Source organism: Elephas maximus, chromosome 6 (genome assembly GCF_024166365.1).
Source record: "Elephas maximus indicus isolate mEleMax1 chromosome 6, mEleMax1 primary haplotype, whole genome shotgun sequence".
Taxonomy (NCBI): domain Eukaryota; kingdom Metazoa; phylum Chordata; class Mammalia; order Proboscidea; family Elephantidae; genus Elephas; species Elephas maximus.
Genome location: NC_064824.1, coordinates 90,196,645 through 90,223,025, shown reverse-complemented (window position 1 = coordinate 90,223,025; position 26,381 = coordinate 90,196,645). Strand labels below are relative to the sequence as shown.

The window sequence follows — 26,381 nt, the reverse complement described above, 5'->3', positions numbered from 1 at the left end:
AAGTTTAGCTAATATAGTTGCAAATTAATTTTGACCCTGACAATCATATCATTCAAAACTCATGAGTTCCCAGGTTAGGTGGGATTACTCAGAAGTCCCTGCTATAATGTCAGGCTCTCCAGGCAGCACAGGGGGTGAATCGCAGCGGTGTTCTACCTAATGTGACAAAAAGCAGGTGTTAATGATGCTTTCTTGCCTAGGCTGTAGGATTCAAATTCTCTCCATTCACAGAGGAAGTGATTCCTAGCTTAAGCCAACTGCACTCCTCTAGCTCATGTGAACTCTTACAGGGAATAATGCGGTGTTTGTGTATAACAGCCACATCTTCTTTCCTGGTAAAGTCAACATAAACCTTCACCCGGACTATGGATACAGAAATGTGTGTTGCAGGTGGCATTAGTGTTTCAGGTAGCCAAGAAGGGGTTGGGAGTGACTGATGGCCATTGGCTCTTCATCACTGGTCCTGCCTACAAATCTGTTTGCTCCACACCCTGCCAGGCGACTCAGGGATACAGCCTTGCTCGCTTAGTGCCAGCTTGCTCCCCTCTTCTCCACCCCTTCAGGGCACCACTCTGATTCCTACTTTTCCCACATCTCCTATCACAGTTTCATTTCATCATTAACACAAGTTATCATGTCATGGGAGAGGTGCTTGCTTGATGGCTTGAGTATCTCAACAGTCACATGATTGATAAGCTCTTAAAATCACCTAGGTAAGGACTACTGCAACAGATGCCTCCGATCGGATGGAGCAGACCAGGAAGACAGTATTTCCAAATGCCTGCAGCAACCTCTAGGTCATTTTCCCCTTCTGACCCACAAATAAGAAAGGAAGGAAAAGAATCTACTAGCATAATATGACAAGAAATGCAAGGTGATGTGTCAGAAATAACAACACAGGTCAAGCTGGCACTTGTTGTTACTGAAAGTGATGAGCAGTACTCTTTCTCCTGTTGCTTGCGCTTTTCCAGGAAAAATAATCCTGTGTCGGTCATGATCTTTCCATAGCAACAGAATATGGGGATTTGATTAGGAAACGATGGCCCCATTGTAAAATAAGAATGACCCTTATCTCTTGATAAGTAACATTGTTTTTGAAAACCAGCAATTATTCACAAAATTCCATTCTCCAAAACATTCTACAGCAGGGCTTCTCAAACACTAATGTGCATAGAAATCACCTGAAGATCTTGTTAAAAATTAGATTCTAGCTCAGAGGATCTGGGTTATCACCCAAGAATATGCATTTCTAATAAACTCCCAGGTGAAAGTCAACGCTGTCCTTCTGCCAGTCACAGTTTGCGTAGCAAGATTTTAAAGAGTATCATCACTTTTTTTTTAATTTTTTATTGTGCTTTAAGTGGAAGTTTACAAATCAAGTCAGTCCCTCATACAAAAATTTATATACACCTTGCTATATACTCCTAGTTGCTCTCCCACTAATGAGACAGCACACTCCTTTCTACTCTCTATTTTTGGGTCGATTCAGCCAGCATCTGACCCCCTCTGCCCTCTCATCTCCTAAGCAGACAGGAGCTGCCCACATAGTCTCATGTGCCTACTTACTTTAATCAAAGAAGTTCACTCCTCACCAGTATCATTTTCTATCCCACAGTCCAGTCCAATCCCTGTCTGAAGAGTTGGCATTGGGAATGTTTCCTGCCTTGGGCTAACAGAGGGTCTGGGGACCATGACCTCTGGGATCCTTCTAGCCTCAGTCAAACCATTAAGTCTGTTCTTTTGCGAGAATATGAGGTCTGCATCCCACTGCTCTCCTGCTCCCTCAGGGGATCTCTGTTGTACTCCCTGTCAGGGCAGTCATGGGTTGTAGCCAGGCACCATCCAGTTCTTCAGGTCTCAGTCTGCTGCAGTCTCTGGTTTATGTGGCCCTTTCTGTCTCTTGGGCTCATAATTACCTTGTATCTTTGGTGTTCTTCATTCACATTTGCTCCAGGTGGGTTGAGGCCAATTGATACATCTTACATAGGCCACTTGCTAGAATTTAAACTCCAAACGCCACTCTCCAGAGTGGGATGCAGAATGTTTTCTTCATCAATTTTATTATGTCAATTGACCTAGATGTCCCCGGAAACCATGGTCCCCAAACCCCTGCCCCTGCTACCCTGGCCTTCGAAGCATTCAGTTTATTCAGGAAACTTCTATGCTTTTTGTTTAGTCCAGTTGTGCTGACCTTTCCTGTATTGTGTGTTGTCTTTCCCTTCACCTAAAATAGTTCTTGTCTACCATCTAATTAGTGAATACCGCTCTCCCTCCCTCCCTCCCCACTCTCATAACCATCAAAGGATATTTTCTTCTGTTTAAACTCTTTCTCGAGTTCTTATAATACTGGTCTCATACAATATTTGTCCTTTTGCAACTGATTAATTCCACTCAGCATAATGCCTTCCAGATTCCTCCATGTTTTGAAATGTTTCACAGATTCATCACTGTTCTTTACTGATGCAAAGTATTCCATTGTTTGAATATACCATTATTTATTTATCCATTCATCCATTGATGGCCACTTTGGTTGCTTCCATCTTTTTGCTATTGTAAACAGTGCTGCAATGAATATGGGTGTATATATATCTGTTTGTGTAAAGGCTCTTATTTCTCTAGGACATATTCCAAGGAGAGGGATTGCTGCATGGTATGGTAGTTCTATTTCTAGCTTTTTAAGGAAGTGCCAAATCGATTTCCAAAGTGGTTGCACCATTCTACATTCCCACCAGCAGTGTATAAGTGTTCCCATCTCGCCAACATTTATTATTTTGTGTTTCTTGGATTGATGCCAGTCTTGTTGGAGTGAGATGGAATCTCTTTGTAGTTTTGATTTGCATTTTTCTAATGGCTAATGATCGTGAGCATTTCCTTATGTATCTGTTAGCTACCTGAATGTCTTCTTTAGTGAAGTGCCTGTTCATATCCTTTGCCTATTTTTTAATTGGGTTATTTGTCTTTTTGTAGTTGAGTTTTTGCAGTATCATGTAGATTTTAGAGATCAGACACTGATCAGAAATGTCATAGCTAAAAACTTTTTTCCAGTCTGTAGGTAATCTTTTTACTCTTCTGGTGAAGTCTTTCAATAAGCATAGGTGTTTGATTTTTAGGAGCTCCCAGTTACCTAGTTTCTCTTCTGGTGTTTGTGCATTGTTATTAATGTTTTGTAAAATGTTTATGCCATTTATTAGGGCTCCAAGCACTGTCCCTATTTTTTCTTCCATAATCTTTATCGTTTTAGATTTTATATTTAGGTCTTTTATTCATTTTGCGTTCGTTTTTGTGCATGGTGTGAGGTATGGGTCTTGTTTCCTTTTTTGCCGATGGATATCCAGTTATCCCAGCACCATTTGTTAAACAGACCCCCCATTTAACCAACTTTGGGATTTTGTCAAATATCAGCTGCTCATATGTGGATGGATTTACATCTGTATTCTCTTTTCTGTTCTATTGGTCTATGTATCTGTCATTGTACCAGTACCAGGCTGTTTTGACTACTATGGTGGTATAATAGGTTCTAAAATCAGATAGAATGAGGCCTCCCACTTTGTTCGTCTTTTTCAGTAATGCTTTACTTACCTGGGGCCTCTTTCCTTCCCATATGAAGTTGGTGATTTGTTTCTCCATCTCATTACAAAATATTGTTGGAATTTGGATGGGAATTGCATTGTATCTATAGATGGCTTTTGGTAGAATAGACATTTTTGCAATGCTAAGTCTTCCCATCTATGAGCAAGGTATGTTTTTCCACTTAAGTAGGTCTGTTTTGGTTTCTGGCAGCAATGTCTTGTGGTTTTCTTTGTACAGGTCTTTTACGTCTCTGGTAAGATTTAATTCTAAGTATTTTATCTTCTTGGGGGCTACTGTAAATGGTATGGATTTGGTGATTTCCTCTTTGATGTTCTTTTTGTTGGTGTAGAGGAATCCAACTGATTTTTGTATGTTTAACTCTTACAATTGTTTTTCTGTTCTCTATTTCATTTAATTCTGTTCTACTTTTATTATTTGCTGTCTTCTGGTGCCTGAGGTTTTCTTTTGTTGCTCTCTTTCTGTTTGTTCAAGTTGTAGGGATAATTCTTTGATTTTGGACCTTTCTTCTTTTTGGATGTGTGCATTTATTGATATAAATTAACCTCTGAGCACTGCTTTCATTGTGTCCCAAAGGTTCTGATAGGAAGTGTTTTCATTCTCATTGGATTCTATGGACTTCTTTATTTCATGTTTTCTATAACCCAGTTGTTTTTGAGCAGAGTATTGTTCAGTTTCCAAGTGTTTGATTTCTTTTCCCTGCTTTTTCTGTTGTTGATTTCTACATTTATAGCCTTATGGTCAGAGAAGATGCTTTGTAATATTTTGATGTTTTGGATTCTGCTAAGGCTTGCTTTATGACCCAATATGTGGTCTATTCTAGAGAATGTTCCATGTGTACTAGAAGAGAAAAGTATTCTTGGCTGCTGTTGGGTGGAGTGTTCTATATATGAGGTCAAGTTGGTTGACTGTGGGGTTTAGGTCTTCCATGTCTTTATTGAGCTTCTTTCTGGATGTCCTGTCCTTCACCGAAAGTGGTGTGTTGAAGTCTCCTACTATTATTGTGGAGCTGTCTGTCTCACTTTTCAATGATGTTAGAGTTTGTTTTATGTATTTTGCAGCCCTGTCATTGGGTGCATAAATATATAATATGGTTATATCCTCCTGATATATTGTCCCTTTAATCATTATGTAGTGTCCTTCCGTAGCCTTTGTGATGGATTTAACTTTAAAGTCTATTTTGTCAGAAATTAAGATTGCCACTCCTGCTCTTTTTTGACTGTTGTTTGCTTGATATATTTTTTTCCATCCTTTGAGTTTTAGTTTGTTTGTGTCTCTAAGTCTAAGGTGTGTCTCTTGTAGGATCTTGCTTTTTAATCCATTCTGCCACTCTCTATCTCTTTATTGGTGCATTTAGTCCATTTACATTCAGCGTAATTATGGATAAGTATGAATTTAGAGCTATCATTTTGATGTCTTTTTTTGTGTGTTGTTGACAGTTTCTTTTTCCCACTTAATTTTATGTGCTGAGTAGATTATCTTTATATATCGTCCTTTCCTCATATTCGTTGTTGATTTTGTTTCTGCTGAGTCTCTATTTTTTTCTTGTATTTTATTTTCATGTGTAGAATAGTTTGTCTCCTTTGTGGTTACCTTATTATTTACCCCTATTTTTCTAAATTTAAACCTAACTTTTATTTCCTTGTATCACCCTTTCTCCCCATATGAAAGATCTATGGCTACATTTCTTAGTCTCTCTTTATTGTTTTAATCTTGTCTTCTTGTACATAATGACATTGCTCTTTCCCTGTTTTGAGTGTTTTTTAATCTTGATTTATTTTTGTGATTTCCCTATCTGGGTTGACATGTGGTTGCTCTGTCCTGTGTTCTAGTCTTGGGTTGATATCTGATATTATTGATTTTCCAACCAGAGAATTCCCTTTAGTATTTCTTGTACTTTTGGTTTGGTTTTCATGAATTCCCTAAACTTCTGTTTATCTGGAAATGTCCTAATTTCACCTTCATATTTGAGAGACAGTTTTGCTGGATATATGATTCTTGGCTGGCAATTTTTTTCCTTCAATACTTTATATAAGTCATTCCATTGCCTTCTTGCCTGCATGGTTTCTGCCAAGTAGTCTGAGTTTATTCTTAGTGACTCTCCTTTGTAGGTGACTTTTTGGTTTTCCCTAGCCACTCTTAAAAGTCTCTCTTTATCTTTGGTTTTGGCAAGTTTGACTAGAATATGTCTTGATGACTTTCTTTTAAGATCCACCTTATGTGGATTTCAATGAGCATCTTGGATAGATATCTTCTCATCTTTCACTATATCAGGGAAGTTTTCTGCCAACAAATCTTCAACAATTCTCTCTGTATTTTCTGGTATCCCTCCTTGTTCTGGTACTCCAATCACTAGGAGGCTATTTCTATTGATAGAGTCCTGCATGATTCTTACGGTTCCTTCATTTTTTAGATTCTTTTATCTGATTTTTCTTCAAATATATTGGTGCCAAGCACTTTGTCTTCCATCTCACAAATTCTGGCTTCCACTTCCACAATTCTGCTCCTCTGGCTTTCTAATGAGTTTTCTACTTCTGTAACTTTATTGTTAATCTTCTGAATTTCTGATTGCTGTCTATGGATTCTTGCAGCTTATTAAGTTTTTCATTATGTTCTTAAATAACCTTTTTAATTTCTTTGACTCCTTTATCTGCATGTCCCTTGACTTGTTCTGCGTATTGCCTGATCTCCTTCTTGATCTCATTCCTGATGTCTTCAAGAGTTCTGTATATTAATCTTTTGTATTCTGCGTCCCTTAATTCCAGGAAGTCACCTTCATCCAGAAGATTCTTTGATTCTTTCTTTTGAGAGCTTGCTGAACCCATCACGTTCTGCTTCTTTATGTGATTTGATATTGACTGTTTTCTCTGAGCCATCTATAAGTTATTGTATTAGCTTATTTTACATTTACTTACTGTATCCTAGCTTCTTGCATTGTTTTGTTTTGATATGTCTGAATAGGTTGCTTGAGTGAGCTAACTTGATTATTTTCACCTTTCAACCTCTAACATCCTGTCACCAGATGGCTAGAGCTGTTATCAGGTATATCAGCCTAAGAGTCCACTCACTTTTCTTATATGGATTCAGGTCAGGTGTCCAGGTAGTTGGTCATCAAGTGCGTGGTAAAAGCTCTGTCCTACAGTCTTAGAAGGACCGGGGTGATTGGTGTAGGTACTGGTATCTGGTTGTAGCAGGGGGTCACGCTCTGAACAAGGCAGGAGGTTGACAACCATCCCCCAAGTGTCTGTGAGGAAAGAGCATTCCTATTCCCTAGAGCATATAGGTAGGTGTGTTCTGCACACAGACCCAATGTTTTTGATTGTAAGGACTGGAAGGTACCAGTTATCCTTGGACCCCTGTTGCGGGTGGCTGTGTGATGTGAGTGGAGCCACCAGTCCTTAGGCCCCTGATGCGGGTACGTGAGGACCCTGTTTCATAGGCAAAGTGGTGTCAAACATCAAACACCCATCTCTCCACCACATAGCTGAAACAGTTGCAGTCTGCCAACAAGAACCTATTCTCCTAAAATAGGCCCACACAGCTTCATGCAGGGGGGAAAGGTATTCAAAGTCCGTGGACAATTTATGCCTGGCCAGGAGCCACTTCTGTCCTGAGCTTCCCAGGTTGGTGAAGATGGTAAATTATCTTTTCCCCCAATTGCAAATTTATTCCTTCCCCAAGGCCGGGAGAATGGTTCAGAATACTCTGCAGGGTCTATCTCAGGCCCAGGGAAATCAACAGCCACTGAAGCTGGCTTGGTGGCTGTTGGGGGGGGGGTGCAGTAACATATACTCAAGTACTTAGCTTTTGCCGAGAGCACTGTTCTTCTCTGGTTCCAGAGGTATGAGCAGGCTTTGTGGCTGGCTGTTTCTCCTTGAGGAAAACTGCGGCCAGATGCTACCACTAGCCTGCCACAGTCAGTCCTGGGAATGGCTGAGGGTTCCTGGCAATTCAGGTCCCGCAGCTCCTCTCTGCTTCTGAACCATCTCTCCCTCCCCCTGCCGCTCAGTCTGCTTTCTAATTTTTCCTTTGATGATCAGGGCTCCTAGCTTGTCATAAGTATAATTGTTTCACTTGTTTTTTCTGGTCTTTGTTTTAAGAGGGATTACCAGAAGCATCTGACTATTACGCCATCTTGGCCCCACCACTGCGGTTATATTTTTGATCACTCTGTATTTTGTTTTCCTCTCTAGAATATGCCAATTTCTTCTAGATTTGGATTCGGATTAGTACCTTTGTTCTCCTAGTACCTGGCAGTTCTCTAGGAAGAGTATTTGAATACCTTAGTTTTTTTTTAAAAAAAACGATTATGGTTGGTCATGTATAACCATTTCCAGTATTACCTGGATTCTTTAGCTATGATCCATGCTCTGCATTTTATTGTAACTATATGTCACTTTGTCAATTATTTGAAATAGGGAAAATATTATACTTAACCCTTCAGAAATCTGAAGTCATTAAAATCTTCAGAAATTCAATATGTGAGAGTGAGATTGTTTAAGAAAAGCTGTATGTCTTTGGAAAAGATTAAAGCTGTAAGAATGATCTTTCTCAACCCAGATCTTTCTAGGGGGCAAAAAAAAAAAAAAAAATTCTGTTGATAACATGCCCCTTGTTGTAGCAAGAGCTATGAAAAATCATGGATGGGAATTGAAAATAAAAATAATTTGTTTTACATTTCAATTCAGTTCCTGTAATTTCAAAGAAAGCTTTTGAAGATAGATTGATTTTGATAGTTTCCTGCATTCCACTTAACATCACCTGGAGCCAATCAAGAGAAATCAGAATATCTAGCTTCTGACATTTGGGTGTGAAGCAAAAACAACACCTTTATATTTTAAACCTCAGTGTTTCTGAAAGTGAGAGGTTGAGAGGCTGAAAGTTCTGGCTTCAGCCATGCATGTAAGAAGGAGATTTGCTCACAGGTAAATTCAAAGAGACTTTGGTAAGACTGTGGTTCTATCTGAAACCTCTCTTAAGTAAAATCTGTTGATCAAGTCAGATGGTGTCCTATAGTTTGTTTTGCAGATAAACATCCTCTAAAGTCTGTGGTTGAGAATACTCCATTTCCTTAAAACATATGCCAGTTTTAAGATTGTCAATTTATTTTCAAATTGCAGAGTTGGGATGGTATTTGGGGATGCAGGAGGATATATTGCTCAATTGTCATTTAACCATAGATTAAATGTCTGCATAAAAAGGAATGCATTTTACAATTTTCAAATTGATGGAAGTTTTATGGGGAGATGTAATGAGAATAAGCGTGTATTTTATGCAGGAGGAAATGCTGTCTGGCACTGAGAACCATAGAGAGGATTTAAGAGTCTAGCATTGAATTGGTGGCATCACAAAGATGCCTTCAGGCATGGATGCTCCAAGGTAGGTCAAAAGAGCATCAGCTGATTCATAAATGTCCCCTGCCTCCTTTATAACCTGAAAGACTTTCTGGTTCCCAGGGTGTGAGGACAGGACTAGGATTGCCTCAGATCTGGCTTTATGAAGTTGGGCACATTATTGGAAGTAGTACAGCATAGAGCAGAGTTAGCACAACATGGTGAACCCAGACATAGACTCTGGAGTCTGGCTGCCTGTGTTAGAATCCACTTACTAGCTGTGACCTAGAGCAGATTATTTAACTTCCTTGTCCCTCAGTACCTAAGAAATAAAATGGAGATAATAAGAGTATCTATGTCATGGGGTTATTATGGGTCAAGTGAGTAATATTTGTATAATGCTCAGAGCAGTGCCTGGTGTAAGTGTAAGCACTATGTTTTTGTTAAATAAATAAATGAATAATAATGCAAGCTGGTTAAAATGTACATTCTCTAGATCCATATTGTCTAGTTTCAAATCCCAGCTGTGCCACTCTTTTGGGCAAGTTACTAGCTTATCTGAAAATTAGGTTACTCATATAATACTAGTTGCCATCAAGTTGATTCCAACTTATGGCAATCACATGTGTGTCAGAGTACAACTGTGCTCCGTAAGATTTTCAATAGTTGAATTTTTAAAAGTAGATCACCAGGGCTTTCTTCCAAGGTGACTCCAGGTGGACTTGAACTTCCAACATTTTGGTTAGCAGCTGAACACTTTAACTGTTTGCATCACCCAGGCATGTGGGCAAGTCATTAGCCTATCTGAAGCTTAGCTTATTCAATAACAGTATCTAAACCAAAAACCTAAACCAAAAACCTGTTGCCATCGAGTCCATTCCAACCCATAGTGACCCTATAGGACGGAGTTGGACTGCCCCATATGGTTTCCAAGGAGTGGCTGGTGGATTCAAACTGCCAACCTTTTGGTTAGCAGCCCTAGCTCTTAAACACTGTGCCACCAGGGTTCCACCTAAGGACGGTACATATTTGTTACCTCCCATTATTAGTCTTATCATCAAAGTTGATAAGGTCTTTAACTCACTGAAAAAAATAGTTTAGACAAGGAAGGGCCAAAGGAAGAAAACAAAATACAAAGCCCTGTGGTATTACACCAGCAGTACTCTTCCAGGTTAACATCCAAGCATTAATCAACTCTCTCTCAGCACAGTCATTCATCAATTATGACTCTACTTCACAGTGCTGTCAGGCAGCCCATATTTGACTATTTAGTGCACAAAAAATAATCTCTTCTTGCTGCATGTTTTGTAACTCACAGTACATGATGATAACACCTTACATTTATATAGCACATTAATGTTTTGCAAAGGCTTTTTGCATCCATTATTTTATTTAACTAGACATATTGGAAGAGGGTCATTTGTCTTTGAAGAAGCAGCTTTGAAGAAATTTCCAAATTTAATTTAAAAACATACTTTCACTGCTACGAAGAGTTATCATTGAAAACCGTATTTTCCTCAATGATTCCTTGCAGGTAGTAGGCTGCTTGTAACTACATCTCAAATATTTGCTGCAGAGGGCAGAGCTACCCCCACCCTAAAACCACCTCTCTTCTCCACTTAGCTGCAATCCCATATCAGCCACTATTTTGAAAATATCTCCACTCAAGTTAAGAGTAAATTATTTGTCTTCACTTGTTCGGTCTTTGCACATCTGCCATTGCTGTGGACTAGTCTATAACTTCCTTTCCTTGAGCCCAATATCTCAAGATAATGTGTGTATTTCATCCCCTACACTTAGTCAGTTGTACAGTTTAAGCACTAGTGTTGTCCTGTTGTTGTTAGCTGCCATTGAGTCGACCCCTAACTCATGGCAACCCCATGAGTGAAATGCTGCCCAGTCCTGAACCATCCCCATGATCAGTTGTAGACTGGACCATTGTGACCCATAGGGTTTCTAGTGGCTAATTTTTGGAGCCCTGATGGCGAGTGGTTAAAAGCTCAGCTGAAAAGGTCAGCAGTTCGAATCCACCAACTGCTTCTTGGATACCCTATGGGGCAGTTCTACTCTGTCCTATACAGTCCTTATGAGTCGGGATAGACTCAATGGCAGTGGGAACGGGGAATTTTTGAAAGTAGATCTTCAGGCTTTTCTTCCTGGTCTATCTTAGTCTGGAAGCTCCTACTGAAACCTGTTCAACATACAGCATCATGCAAGCCTCCACGGACAGAGAGTTGGTGACTGTACATGAAATACATTGCTGACTGCTCATGAGGTACTTTGATGACTGTGCATTAGGTACACTGGCCAGGAATCACATCTGGCTGTCACTCATGGAAGGTGAGAATTCTACCACTGAACTACCAATGCCCTCATCCTAGTGTCACCCTAACATCCTTAAAATCTACCTCTTCTTCAGCTCAACCTGGCTTGGATTTACTTTTTTTTTTAATTTATTGCTTGGGCTTTCTTTTTACTTCATTAAATAAGTAAATATATAGCTCACCTACTTTCAAAAGGAATCTGAGGTGACTTAAAACTACAAGTGCAATCAGGGGTTTAAAAGGAAGAACAAAAGAGATGGCCTCCCAAGGTCTCCACCCTCTTGTTATCCTTCCTTCCCACCCACATTCTACACACAGAAAGAGATCACTTCACTTGGATAACCATAGCCTTTATATCACTCTGTGAAATAGATAGGAACTTTGTTGTGGTCCATAAAGTCTTTTAAAGATGAATTTTCCCTTCTCTCCCCAGTCCAGAATCCTCTATCTCAGACAAAGAGGCCTCTGGAGACTCCTTGTGCCTGGTTCTCGCTCTCCTGCCTTCATATCTTTATCTAAACAGTGTCCAACACCTCATCAAAGCCACTGTAATGCTCTGCTCATTCTCTAAATGGCAGGGGAACTATCCAAATCACCATCACCTTCCAAATCTTTAGGAAATTTATTAGTTTTAAGGACCCCATTAATGCTTATTGATCTGCCTTGTAGTTGTTAGTTGCTGTCCAGTTGCCTCTGACCCATGATGACTCCATGTACCACAGAAACTATGCTGGGTCCTGTGCCGTTTTCACAACGTTGGTATATTCAAGTCCATTGTTGCTGCCACTGTATGTTTTTAGTACCTTCCAACCCATGGGCTTGTCTTCTAGCACTTTATCAGACAGTATTTTGTTTTGATCCATAGGGTTTCCAGTGGCTAATTTTTGGAATTAGATCACCAGGCATTTCTTCCTAGCCTGTCTTAGACTAGAAGCTCCACTGAAACCTGCCCGGTATGTGTGACCCTGCCAGTATTTGAAATACCAGCGGCATAGCTTCCAGCATCACAGCTACATGCAAGCCACCACAGTAGATCAAACTGACAGACAGACGGCGGTTGATCTACCTTAAGTGCCCTAGGAACTCCCCGAGGTCAGAATGCGTATGACTCTTACATTCCAAGCATCTCTTAGGCAGTTGTGTTCCTCCAGTCCCTGGCTTCAGCAGCTGGCACACCACGAACATAAGAAAGCTTGAATGTCTTAAGAATGAGCTTCATGGGCCTTAGCATTTCCTTATTCTGTCTGGAATGTAATCTCTGCATTGATTCTCATGAACAACACCTGAACTTAGAGATGTGAATGCACTGTGTAGATTTGGAAAGAAATAGAGATGAAATAGAAATAAAACTACATCCCACACTTGTAACAAAAAAAAAAAAAAAAAGTATTTCTGAGGTTTTTTACTTTGGAGAAAAAAGCATAACCCCTGGAGGAAAATATGGAGAGAGACAATTTAAAAAGAAATGAAAACGCTCAGCTCTACCTAGTAACATGTTCTTCTCTTCCACTAACCTACAGTAGGAAAACTCTAGAAAGTGCCTAACAATTATGTAGACCTTCCGTTTCACCAGTTTAAGTATTTTCATCTCTGGACTTTCATATTGTTTTCAGCATTTCATGCGGCCTAATAAGTTACCCATAATGTACTGGCTTAAAACATCTATTACCTGGAACATCACGTGACCAGTGAAAGATGGCAAATTCCTGTCAAAGTAATTCACCCCATTGATTTGGCATGAAACCAGCCTTTGCCTTTTATTATTTGGCTCTGTAGAGGAAAAAAAAAGGAAAAACAGCTCAATCCTTCCCTTATTCTCTATTCCTCCCTACCAACACCCCTGCCAACGAGTGTAAAATGTTTCTCACAGAAATCCTTCCTGCCTCCACCACTGTTACAAAAAATTGCATGTGCTACTTGAGGATTAATATTCTTCTCTAAATGAATGTTAAAGCAGGTTACTTCACACTGGAAGAATTTGGTTCAAGTTTTTACTTCCCCAAAGTTCCACAAATTAAAAATGTTTAAAAATACAAGACTGGCAAAAAAAAAAAAAAAATCATGACTATTTTACCATTATCATTGGAGTATTTTCTTAAATTTTGAAAAATATTTTTTATCAAATTTTTGGAGGATACGTTGGAGTTACAGTAAGTATTGTGTCATTTTATTTGTTCTCATCAATACATGAAATAAAATACATCTTTTTTTTTAAAATATATCTATACCATTCCTCAAGAGGTGAGCATCAATACATTGTATCCTGTATCCAAAGCAAGGCTGTCATTCAATAATAAATTTGAGGGAGGTAATATACTTCAAACACTAAGACACCCTAAAATTTATAACTTAGTATATGACAAAGAAACCATCACAAATGAGTGAGAAATAGCTCACTCACTGTTGGGAAAATTGTCTATTCAAAAGTCCTTACCTATATCACATATCAAAATATATTTTTGAAATGTAGATTAAATAATGTTAAAACAAAAAAACCATAAAAACACCTGAGTGGGCAAGACATTCTAAGCAATAGGATTCATATAGAAATGGTTAATTATTTTACTAAATAATTTTTTAACTTCCAAATGTCCAAAGATAGCATAACATAATTAAAAAACTAAACAATATATTGAGAAAATATTTGCCAACATCCTAGCATGCAAAATGTTACACAACTCTAAAATATTACTAGAATAATGAGTAAAAGAACATGAATAGGTAATTCATAAAAGAATAAATGTAAGTGACTTATTACCATAAATAAATAAAATTTATTTATTTATTTATTTATTCATAAAAGAATAAATATAAGTGACTTATTACCATACAAGACAATATTTCTTCCTCCTAGGAATCAAAAAATGCTAAGTAAAAAAGATACTTTCAATTATCTTGTTAAACTACATTTAAAATTAAAACATTGGGTCACATAAACAGTTAAGTGCTTGACTACTAGCCAAAAGGTTGGCGATTTGAATCCCTCCAAGAGGTGCCTAAGAAGGCAGGCCTGGTGATCTGCTTCCAAAAGTTCACAGACTTGAAAACTCTATGAAGCAGCTCTACTGTGAACACACGGGAGTTGCCATAAATTGCAACTGACTCAAGAGCAACTAACAACAACAACCCAATAATCCTTATAGGGATCTAGCCAAAGGCACTAAAAGATATTTATGTACAAGAATATTCATCATAGCTGTACTTGGTAGCGATTTTTTAAAATTTTTCTTAATTACATTTTATTTTGTTTTAGGTGAAATTTTACACAGCAAATTACGTTCACCTTTAACAATTTCTATACAAGTTGTTCTGTGCCATTGGTTACAATTTTCACAATGTATCAGCATTCTCATTTCTATTCTGTGTGTTTTGTTTCCACTGATCTAGCTTCCCTTCCATTCTTTGCCTTCTCATCGTTGCTTTTGGATAAATGTTGAACGTTTAGTCTCATATAGTTAATTGTGTAAGGGAGCGCATTACTCACAGGTGATATTGTTTATGTCATCACCCAATCTATTATTTGGCTGAAAGGTGACCTGCAGAAATAGCTTCAGTTCCAAGTTCAAAGGGTATCTTACAGAATAGTCTCAGGGGTTCCTCTGGTCTCCATCAGTCCAGTAGGTCTGGCCTTTTTTAGGAATTTGAGTTTTGTTCTACATTTTTTCTCTCACTCTATTCTGGACCTTCCATGGTGTCCCTGGTCAGAATGGTCAGTAGTGGAAGCCAAGCACTTTCTAGTTTTTTTGGTCTCAGGTTAGAAGAGGCTGTGTGGTTCATGTGGGCTATTAGTCCTATGGACTAGTTTCTTCATTGAGCCTTTGATTTCCTCCATTCTCTTTTGCTCCATACAAGTAGAGAACAGTAGGCGTATCTTAGATGGCCAATTGCAAGCTTTTAAGACCACAGACACTACTCATCAAACTAGGATGTAGAACATTATCTTGGTGAACTATGTTATGCTAATTGACTAAGTTGTCACACGAGGCTATAGTTTCAAGTCTTTCAGCCGAGTAAACCAACTCCGTGAGTTGTCTGGATATGTCTAGACAGCCTCCATAACTGTGCTTCCTATGTGGTTTATTATATATGTGGATATACATGCAGCACACACATGTAGTTATTCACATATGCCTTCCTATACACATGTATGCGTCCATATCTACCTATGTAACCACGCACGTATTTTTTGGTTGTTTTTACTATTGTTGCAAAATTGTACATGTTATAGCATTTACTGAAATCGTCCTTTTTTCTCATGTACTTCGAGGTGTCTTTATTTACCTTGGTCAAGTTGTGCTGACTTCATCCATAAGTAGCAAATTTTCTAACAATGAAGGAACAGTTTTAAAGTTGTTATACCAGTGATAGAATATTATGTAATTTTTTAAATAATATTTTAAAGGAATATTTCACGGCTTGAAGTAATGCTTTCAATAAATAAATAAGCAAAACTAACAAGATACTAAACAGTACACAGTGTGAGCTCAATTTTGTATAAATACTAAATACGTAACGAGGCATTAAAGAGGTCATATTTTAATACAGATTACCTCTGAGTGATAAAATTATAAAAATTTTTATATTCTTCTTTGTACTTCTCTGTGTTTTCTATAATGGACATGCATTACTCTTATTGTCAGAAAAATAAGATCTTAATTTTATATTTATTGATAGAAATAAACATAAGATAGAAAACAAACTAGCTTTCTGAGTTGATCTGGAAAACTAGTCAGATCTACGCATAAGTGAAGCACATTATTGCCTCCAGTAAGACTTCAAATTTGGCAAAACCAAGTTCCTGGTATTTCTTCCACAGCTCTTATTGATCTGAAATCGTTGTTGAGAGGTAATTTTCTCTGGGTATCACCTGTTTCTGTGTGACTTATTCTCAACCATCTTTTCTAGTTTGTATGTTTACTGAACAGCCTTGTAAGACATAGTGTCTCCCTCCAGAACAAAGTGCAGACATGCTCAGTCCCATTAGGAAAGATTCAGGTTCATTAAGTCCCAGGTTCCCCTCCTGTAACATAACCCACTGTATGTGCAGTTGTCACCTGGCCCTCTTTGCATCAACCTGTGAGGATTGAGATGAATATTCTGGCCACAATTATAACTGTGAGTAACAAGCTGTCCTTTGTCTCTGACCCCTGAGCCTCATACCTTCTGCCAGCATCCATGAAATTGTGGCAGGCTAATTTGTTAGCTTGTGAGTAGAGTACATCCTTAGATATTTCACAGTTCTTGACAATTATCTGATTAGAGATGCATTCCTTTGGCTTGAAAAAGTTTGCTTTCTATTAAAGTTTTATCAATCATTTATAACTCATTCTGTGAAAGAACACATTCTTGTTGTAAACAAGTTTAGACAGGAAGGAATACAGTGAGAATGTAAACATGCATCCTTAGCACATTAGTTTCCTAGGGCTGCCATACATAGTACCACAGACTGGGTAACTTAAAACAACAGAATTTTATTGTCTGACAATTCTGGAGACTACAAGTCTGAATTCAGGCTGTCAGCAGGGCCATACACTTTCCAAAGACTCTAGGGGAAAAATCTTTCTTCTGGTAGCTGCAGGTGTTTCTTGGCTTATGGGAGCATAAGTCCAATCTCTGCCTTAGTCTTCATATGGCCATCTTCCTTCTGTGTTTTTCTCTTCTCTTATTTTTATATAGACACCAGTCATATTGGATTAGTGCCCACCTTACTCCAGTATGACTTTATGTTAGCTACTTGTACCTGAAAAAAACCCTGTTTCCAAATAAAGCCATATTCACAAGTATGGGTGTTATACTTCAACATATCTTTTCGGGGACACAATTCAACCCATAATACTTAGCAATTGAGATTGTTAGATAATAGTGCATAGAAAGCAGGAAAGTAGAATCTTTCAAAATGGAGAATAGGGAGAAAGAGGCAATTAGTGACTGGATAATCAAAACGAAACCAGTGGCTGTCAAGGTGATTTTGACTTATGGCAACCTCGTGTATAACAGAGTAGATCTGTGCTCTACAGGGTTTTTAATGGACGATTTTTTGGAAGTAGACAGCCAGGACTTTCTTCCAAGGTGCCTCTGGGTGGGCTACAACCTCCAACATTTTGGTTATCAGCAGAACATGTTAACTGTCTATATCACCCAGAAACTCTAATCAGTGAATAGGGTGACAATTAATTTGTTGTCACTTTGGAGTTTTTTTTTTTTTTGGAGTGTGAAGGAGGGTGTTACTTAATAATAAAATAAATAAAGAGCATTAGATTTACAAGATATAGTAAATGACAAAATCACTCCAATGAGAGTAAGTGTTCAAGCTATTCTATATTCCATGGCAGAACTGCTTAGCCTATTTCTCACACATATATTTTGTACACCCAAATTCTCATTTCCCATATTTCTTATAGATCCCACCAGTTGGCAGGCTGCTGGCTTCATGCATCCAACAGTCCACAGTATGGGCCTTGGTACACCCTACTGGTACACTAAGTGGTCAGGTGAGCAGCATGTTTGAACACTTCTCCCAGCATCACCCAAGACCAGAAGGAGATCTGTCCCTAACCACTTTGTTTTTATCATCGAGAGCCCTGCATGCTGTCCTTGAAAGGGAGTTGTTATTATGTTTAGTCTGGAAGGAATTAAGAAAAGAGAAAATGAGGTAGCTGGTTGTCATTCTGATTTCACAAGATGTTAGAGAACTCTGTTCACTGAATACTAAATGACACCATGGTAGAAGCTGGATTTACAAAGCAGATGTCTACCAGACCCATCCTGGCTATACTAATGAAATTAGTAATAATGCTTTGCTAAAAGTAAAACGTCTAGAACAATGTCCTATACAAGATGCTAGGCAATAGTCACAAACCAGGACATATGGTCACCCTACCTAAAACAGAATGTGGCGTAAGGCTGGTCTGACTTTCTCAGCCTCAAAGCTCTGCTGTGAGCTACAGCAAAGGGGCAAATGGAAAGAAACTACAGCCAAAGTTACCATATGGATACGTGACCTCATGCCTATTATAAAGGAAGCCAAACATGAAAAATTTGTTCAAACTCACCTTTTTCTTTTCCTATTACTTACCTATTTTTGTCTTCACATTTCTTTCAGTACAATGCATACAAATTTCTACTACTTGACTTAATCTGACCCAGGGGTCAGGAGAGATAAGAAAGTTGACATAACTTAGAAAGCCCAAATATTTGACACAAATAATAATAACAGTAACAACAGCAGCAACTTCTTCCTGCAACAGACAAAGTGTTATCTTACATATATAGACACTGGTAAGGGAAAAGTAAGGAGCCCTGGTGGTGCAGCAGATAAACCACTCAGCTGCTAACTGAAAGGTTGGCGGTTTGAATCCACCAAGTTGCTCCATATGAGAAAGATGTGGCAGTCTGCTTCCTTAAAGATTACAGCCTTGGAAACCCTATGTGGCAGTTCTACTCTGCCCCAAAAGGTTTTTATGAGTTGGAACTGACCCGACAACAATGGGAGTTTTTTAACAGAGAGGTAGAGGTAAAATTCAATATATGGTCAAGTCTTGTCACTATTGGGTTAAGACAGTTAACAATACCCCCCAAATAAGCTTTTTGAATTTAAGCTCTTGCTGCTGTAAAGCCATATGTTTTACATACCTGAAGTCCAAAGAATTAAAACCGTTGGTTTCTCCAAAGACGCTTATCATTTTGAAAGTCATACAGAGAATTTTTGAAACCTAGTGCCATTTTATATTTCATGGTTCATAGATGAGTATACCATTGTGTCCTTATTCCAGATATTTGAAGTGGATGTGAATCTGTGGTCAATAAAGGAACAATGATCATCAGCTATCCTTGCTAAACCCAATGCTACAAGTTATCAGATAATATATTATGTTCAACTCAACATGAAAAACAAGAGAATGAAAGCACACACACACAAGGCCAAGATTTCATTATAAAAAAAGAAGTGGTAAATAAAATAATAATAATAATGAACAGAATGAATGAAACACAAGTCCGTGAATATTTAGCATTCTATATTGTATCATTTGGGGATTTCTGAAAACAAATATCAAGCAATGTGTTATACTAGGAAGAAAAAGCGATTGCAGCTCAACTGGCTAAAAAGTACTGAAGGAGAAAACAAAAGGATAGGAGGGTTGCAATACGTAAAAAGAGTGATTCATTCATTAATCATTCTACAGATCCTTGGCTGGGATTCGGCTATATAACTGGTGCTACTCTGCGAGTTGGAAGAGGCAAAAATCATGAGCAGTTTATCATGTTATTTACAAGACACACCACATGAAACAAATAATAATGACTGACACACACACGGACTGGGAGTCCAAAGAGTGAGTGTTAAAAGAGTCAGCCAATGGAGAGATTAAATTTAGGAATGCTCAGGTCACAACTAGGAAAGGCCCTAAACAAAACTGGGGAGAATGTTTCCAGCCACCTCTATGCTTCCTCCCAAGTGAACCAAAGCCTCCTTCTAGCCCCTTCCTGACTATAATTTTGTCTGAGTGCAGGCATTGTGTGGGGTTCTGGTGGTCAGGTTCAAACCCACCAGCCACTCCACAGGAGATAGATGTGCCAGTCTGTTTCCATAAAGATTTATACAGTCTTGGAAACCCTATGGGGCAGTTCTACTCTGTCCTTTAGGGTCACTACTAGTCGGAATCAACTCCACAGCAACGGGTTTGATTTTTTGGTTTGGAGGCATTGTGCCTAAAGTCATGGTCCCTAGAAAGGACTCTTTGTCATAAGACTTTCCCTACTTAATGTGATAATCAAAGTTTTACAAATTTGCTTAATCATAGAAATCTCTTAGGGCCCTTGTTTACCAGGTCACACTGCAGACATTCTTAATTAAATTTTCTAAGGGAAGGCACTGGGAAACAAATGCCCCAAGTGATTTCTATGATCAAGAAAGTTCAGAAAATCAATGAGAAACCAAAGATACCTTGGTATTAATGAGTGTTAGGGTCTGAAATTGATAATCCTCTCAAGAGATGTGTATGCTTAATGGATGCTTCATAGATGCATTTCAAATGTGGTGTTGGGAAGAATGTTGAATATGCCATGGACTGCCAAAAGAACAAATGAATCAGACTTAGAAGAAACAAGAGAATGCTTCTAAGAAGCAGGCGTCAGGGTTACTTTGGACATGTCATCAGGAAAGACCAATCACTAGAAAAGATCATCATGTTTGCTAAAGTAGAGGATCAGCAAAAACAAGAGAAACCTTTAATGAGATGAATTAACACAACAGCCTCAAACAACGGACTCCGACATACCAATCATCATTAAGGTGGCATAGGACCGGGCAATATTTTATTGTGTTATACATAAGGTCACCATGAGCCAGAACCAACTCAATGGCAACTAACAACAAGTCCTGTACCCTAACCTGAAGAGCACTTCCAACAGTGCAACAGCACAGTACTGGGCTCAGTAACACTGACTGATTGGCAAATGTGGGAATTTCAGTCACTACACCAGAGACTGGGAAGACTAATTTTCATATGCCTTGAGAGTATATTTTGGTAGTGGTCACAGTTTTGATTAAAAAAGGGCAGGGGGGTGATAGACAGTGTCTTTTTGAGTAAAGGATTTTCTCCAATGGAGACATTTACAAAGGAAAAGTAATAGGGTCCACTTGAAAGCAAATCCAGTTTCATTTCTGTTTTCCAGGATTAAATGCTCACTGCAGCTGATTTTCAGCTCAACACTAACCAAGTTTGCTGTTAGACTGACCCCCACGTAAATACTCCTGGAGCTTGCCTTCCAGACCTAACGATGGTTTTCAATTAAGTTGTCTAAAACAGAGAAAAAAAAGATCATTTTATGGATTGTATTTTTTTCTTAAAAATTCTCCAAAAAATAAGATTCAAATGATTAAAGTGCTGAGAAAAACAGTTGATTCAAATGCTTTGTATCTTAGAGAAGAATCACATCATTGTTAAATGGTAACACGTAGACAAAAAGGAAGCAACACTCTCTAAGACCACGAATTTCAATTCTTGAAAATTCCACAAGTACTTGCCTTTCTGTAATCTCCAAATAAGGGAAACAAGTGACCCACATTTCTAAGAGAATTCTGTACTTCAGAAAAACTGATACGTAAAATCAAATTTAATCCTGTTGAAAAAGACCTCAGTTTGGATAGGGAAATATCAGCTCATGGGGCCAAAATTGATGAAGGCACGTTGAAAACATACCTGTGCTTAGTGTTATTTTAACCAAGGCGCTTTATCTGCATAATCTTGGATAAAACCAGCTATGATGCTGCATTTCTCTAACCCACATTGAAGCTAACTCTGTTTTCTCTTCTGGCTTGAAGAAAAAAAGAAAACAGAAAAAGCTCCTGGATTCTTACATGTTGTGTGAATCCACTTAACACAATTATAATGCCCAATTAATCTTAGCAACATGAGTGATGAATCATTTCTCCAGGTGTCTCTTTAAAAGAGAGTAAATTTAGTTCCAACATTGGACTATTGTTTTAAACAGACTGTAACCTTGCCAGATTAATCAGAAAGCTAATAATTGACTCAAATCCATATTCAAAACACTCTCTCCCTCAGGTACCACATAACAGCACACCGACTACCCAGGGTACCAATTTTTCCAGGTAAAGCGAGGAATAATGACTGAATTCCATCATTTGCTTCTCCTTTTTATCTTGATTTGAGGGTATCTCCTGCCATCTACTGATAGACAAAAAAGATCAAAATAACTTTTCTGAATCATTTGGCCACTATACCATAGATGATCAATTGTCGTCTTTTGCTTGAATGTGAAAAATCAACTAATACATCAGGCTTTTCACAACCAGAAACTAGCGATTGGTTTGCTTCTAGTAGAAAACTTTTCATTGCATTAACAGCATTTTACATTTAAATTGTTAGAGTATGAGAAAAAATATCATTGGCTTTCGAGTCACAGGCTCTTGTTCTTGCGCCATTTCACCCGAAGACATATAATCTTGTTCTCAGCTTCATTTCCTTTATTCTAAAATAAAAGTATTGGGGGGAGGAGAACACTGCCTTTCATCTCTAAAATGCTCTAATTTTTACAGGGCTTTTGAATTCTTGATAAATACAGCTCCAAAGAACAGGTCATTCACAGTATACTCAGTTTTGCAGATGGTTCAATTAAAAACCTAGAAGGACAACCCCCCGGTGACCGTCACAGGGTCCCGCGGCTGCCCTGCCTTCTGTAGACAATTTCTCCCCATTTTGTCTCTTAGATCCAAATACCGCCCTTGGGGTCTGTCCCCAGGATGTGGCATCTTTAGGAGCTGTCTGCTGCTCCTTCTCCTGCTGACCCACCCATCTTCACTGCGGAAGATTCCTCTTGTTCACACGGAGAAAGTCAGCCTGGGAATAGCGATCAAGGTCTTGAATTTAAATGACTTTGCCACATACTTCGCCGCTGACCCCAAGTCCCAATTGGGCGATAGATAAATTTTGATTCTTCTTCTAACCTTTAAGAGCAGTCAGTCCAACGACGCCTCACTTATCTGAGGGTCACTTATCTGGTAGCTTCAAATGTCTGGGACACCACAGAGAACCAAAGATGGACTGAAAAAAGACCTCTGAGAAACGTATTTAAAGGTCTCCAAGAAGACGCAATGCATGTTAGCGAACTCGTTCACTAAAGTTCATGCGCTTAAAGCTTGCATTTCTTCTGCTCCATTCAAGAGACACATATTATCAATATAAATAAATTTCTAAGCATAGCTATGTTGAATTTTTAGCCACTGCCATTTAGAAGCAGCAAATTAGATATGGGGAAAAAAGTCTATTAGAGTCAGGAATAGCAGTCATGAGAAGTGACAGCCCGGAATCTGACAGTAAATAGAAAAAAATGAAAATGTTATATTAACTAAATCTTTTAAGAAAGCACAGAAGTGTGTAATTCGTTTTAGAAAGGTTAACTTTAAAATCTGTAAAAATATAAAGTGGTCAGAGGCCTTAAAGGTATAAGCTTTACATAAGAAAAATTCTCTGTGTAGATTTCCTCATTTCTAAATGATTTTAAAAAGATCAAGTGTTCACACAGATTAAAAAAGAAGCTGACACAGCTTGATTCTTCCATGGCCCAGATCATAAACTCAAAGATGTTGATTTTCCATTGGACTTTCCTAGCCTACTTCCTTATACCACATTCCCAGATCCCAGACTCTTAAGAGTATAGTATGTTGGTGGTGGTGGTTACCATCAAGACAATTCCAATTTATGGTGACCCCATATGTTATAGAGGAGAACTACTCCATAGGATTTTCTTACTGTAATCTTAATGGAAGAAGATCATCAGGCCTTTACTCCTGAAGTACCACTGGGGGAGTTTGAACTGCCAACCTTTACGTTAGAAGGCTAGTGAAAACTGTTGGCACCACCTTCTTAATAGTTCAGGTTCTTTTCTATTGACATCATTGATCAAAATCATGATGCTCTTGGGAGCCTACAAAGTTGTAGTATTGTATATCCCTGTTACGGATTGAATTGTGTCCCCCAAAAAGTTATGTTAAAGCTCTAACCCCTGTACCTATAAATACGACCCTGTTTGGAAATACAAGTCATTTTGTTATGTTAATGAGGCCATCTTGGAGTAAAACCAAAAAAAAAAGAAAAGAAAGCTGTTGCCATCTAATCGATTCCATCTCATAGTGATCCTATAGGACAGAATAGAACTGCCCCACAGAGGTTTCCAAGGCTGTAATCTTCGTGCAAGCAGGCAGCAATATCTTTCTCCCATGGAGTGGGTGGTGGGTTCCAACTGCCAACCTTTCAGTTAGCAGGTGAACCTTTTAACAACTGTGCCACCAGGGCTCCTTAGAATAACATCGGCCCTAAACCTAATCATTTCTGAGTGCTGTATTATAAAAAGAGCAAAAGAGACACACACACAAACACACACCGTGTGACAACAAAGGCAGAGACATCTATAAGCAGCAAAGATACACCGAGGACTATGGGAACCACCAGAAACTAAGGAGAAAAGGCCACAGAAGGAATCAGCATGATCGAGACTCTGATTCAGACTCCTAACTTCCAAAACTGTAAGACAATAAATTCCTGTTCTTTAAAGCCATCCATTCATGGTAAGTTTTGTTACAGCAGCACTAGGAAGCTAAGACAGGCCCACTAGAAGATGGCCCCTAGCTAGAATACTTCTGTTTTGTTCTGGTTTATCAAATCAAGTTTAAGTTTGTCAGATGACTGAGATTCACAATTTGGAATGTGGTCTTCTTCTCTCCACAGCATCTCCTATAACTAAGTTATTTCCCCACATCCTCGGTGGGACCTTCTCTACCGTCCAAATTCTAGCAGGGCCCAGGTTTATCCCATGTGAGTTGGAACAGTCTCTCAAGGCAGACCAGGAAAGTCTCTCATCACACCTGACCTTAGTTTCCACCATTAGTACTGTCATGTGAAGCAAAGTGTGTCAAAAAACAAAAATGTGTAACAGATTGCAGGAAAAAATATGAATATGCTTCAGCCTCCCTCGGATTTGCCCTTTCGCTGTCATGCACTGGAGTGTGAAGAAGCACAGCTTGGGAGGAATTCGACCTACTCTGTAAAGGTCATGAAAGTTTCCAACAGAAAATGATGACTCATGTTCTATACATCCTGATATTTCAGAGTGTTCAGGAAAAATGCAGTCTAGTCCAACAGACCCTTTCTTTCCATCATGTTCTTGCCAGTCCACAGAACTTCTGAGTTTCACTACAAAGGGAAGTTCAACAGCCAAGGTGAGGGAAATGGCTAATGTGAACAAAAGTTCAAAAGCGGGGCAAGAGGCAGGCCTCTCTGCGCCTGGTGTTTATGAAAGAGGCAGGTTTCATCCAAACACACAGATCTTTCTCATACAAATATGTGGCTCAGTATTTTGGCGTCTTTCAAAGCAAAGTTGTAGAGGCTGCCTTTCCTCCCCAGTTCTGTACACACACATATGCACGCACACACAACACCAGCTTTGAAATCTGCTGGTATTGTTCAGAACTTGAAACCCATCCAGCATTTGACCTTAACTTTCCAGCACTTCAGGAAGCAGGAATTCTCACACCCTGAGGCCTCTTGTGGAGCCTTGTGGTGCAGTGGATAACAGCTTTGCTGATAACCAAATGTTGGCAGTTCGAATCTACCAGGTGCTTCGTGGAAACCCTATGGGGCAGCTCTACTCTGTCCTATAGAACTCTGTCCTATAGGGTCACTATAAATCAGAATCTGCTTGACAGCAATAGGTTTTTGGTTTGGTAAGGCCTCTTGTGGGAGCACCAATGGCACCAGGGTTAAGAGCTATGGCTGCTAACCGAAAGGTCGACAGTTCAAATCCATTAGCTGCTCCTTGGAAACCCTGTGGTACAGTTCTACTCTGTCCTACAGGGTTGTTATGAGTTGTAATCGACTAGCGCAAAATAGGTTTTATTGGTTTTTTTTTAAAAACCTCTTGTTAAACGAGGCCATGGAAGTATCTGCCCAAAGATGCTTAATTGTACACACCGTTTATATATCCTTTTCCCTTCTCACTGAAAACACACAAGACCACATGTCCCAAACCTTAATACAAATTCCTCATCTAATAATCAAGCAATATGGCTGCATAACAAACATACATAACTTGGGAGGTCACTTTGCCATCTGTGTGTGGATCTAGGAAACTAAAGGACATTCTCTTCAGGGTGCAGAGGTAAAACAATCAGTCCCGACCTTTCTCTGTCCTGTGTCACAGTGCTCAATACTCAAATTCCCAAGGAAGAGTTAGACAGGCCAATTGTCTTCCTTAAGCTGGGAAAGCCAAGACTCCTTGATTGACAGAATCAGCAAGACTGCACGCAGTGAGGGAGGTGTGGTCTCCCAAAGAAAAATGTGGGTGCTGTTATCAGAGGAAACAGAAATGAATGCTGGGCAGGCAAAATCAACAGGCTAGCTCTACAAGAAAGGAGGTAAAAAGATGCCAAAGCTCAGTTAAGATCTTGGAGGTGATTCAGACTTTAATAAGGATCCATGGGGACTCAGTGGAGGTAGTTTTCCCATGTATCAGATTAGAACTGTGCTGTGGAGTTCTACTCTCTCCTATAGGGTCGCTGTGAGTCGGAATCGACTCAACAGCACTGGGGTGTTGGTGGTGGTGTGTTCAATGGCTG

At 39.0% G+C, this 26,381-nt stretch overlaps 1 long non-coding RNA gene across 21 annotated transcripts in view; it reads right to left on the bottom strand.

Annotated features, from left to right (window-relative positions):
- The window catches only part of LOC126077941 (uncharacterized), a 134,204-nt gene that overhangs the window by 86,065 nt on the left and 21,758 nt on the right, over positions 1 to 26,381 (bottom strand). For 19 of the 21 annotated variants that reach the window (XR_007517893.1, XR_007517895.1, XR_007517899.1 and 16 more), the window contains 2 exons: positions 16,406 to 19,038; positions 12,915 to 13,015 (listed from right to left, as the gene is read on the bottom strand). This is a non-coding gene — a long non-coding RNA (uncharacterized LOC126077941). The remainder of the gene's footprint in view (positions 1 to 12,914; positions 13,016 to 16,405; positions 19,039 to 26,381) is intronic. The other 2 variants (XR_007517898.1, XR_007517896.1) reach the window with 2 other exon arrangements.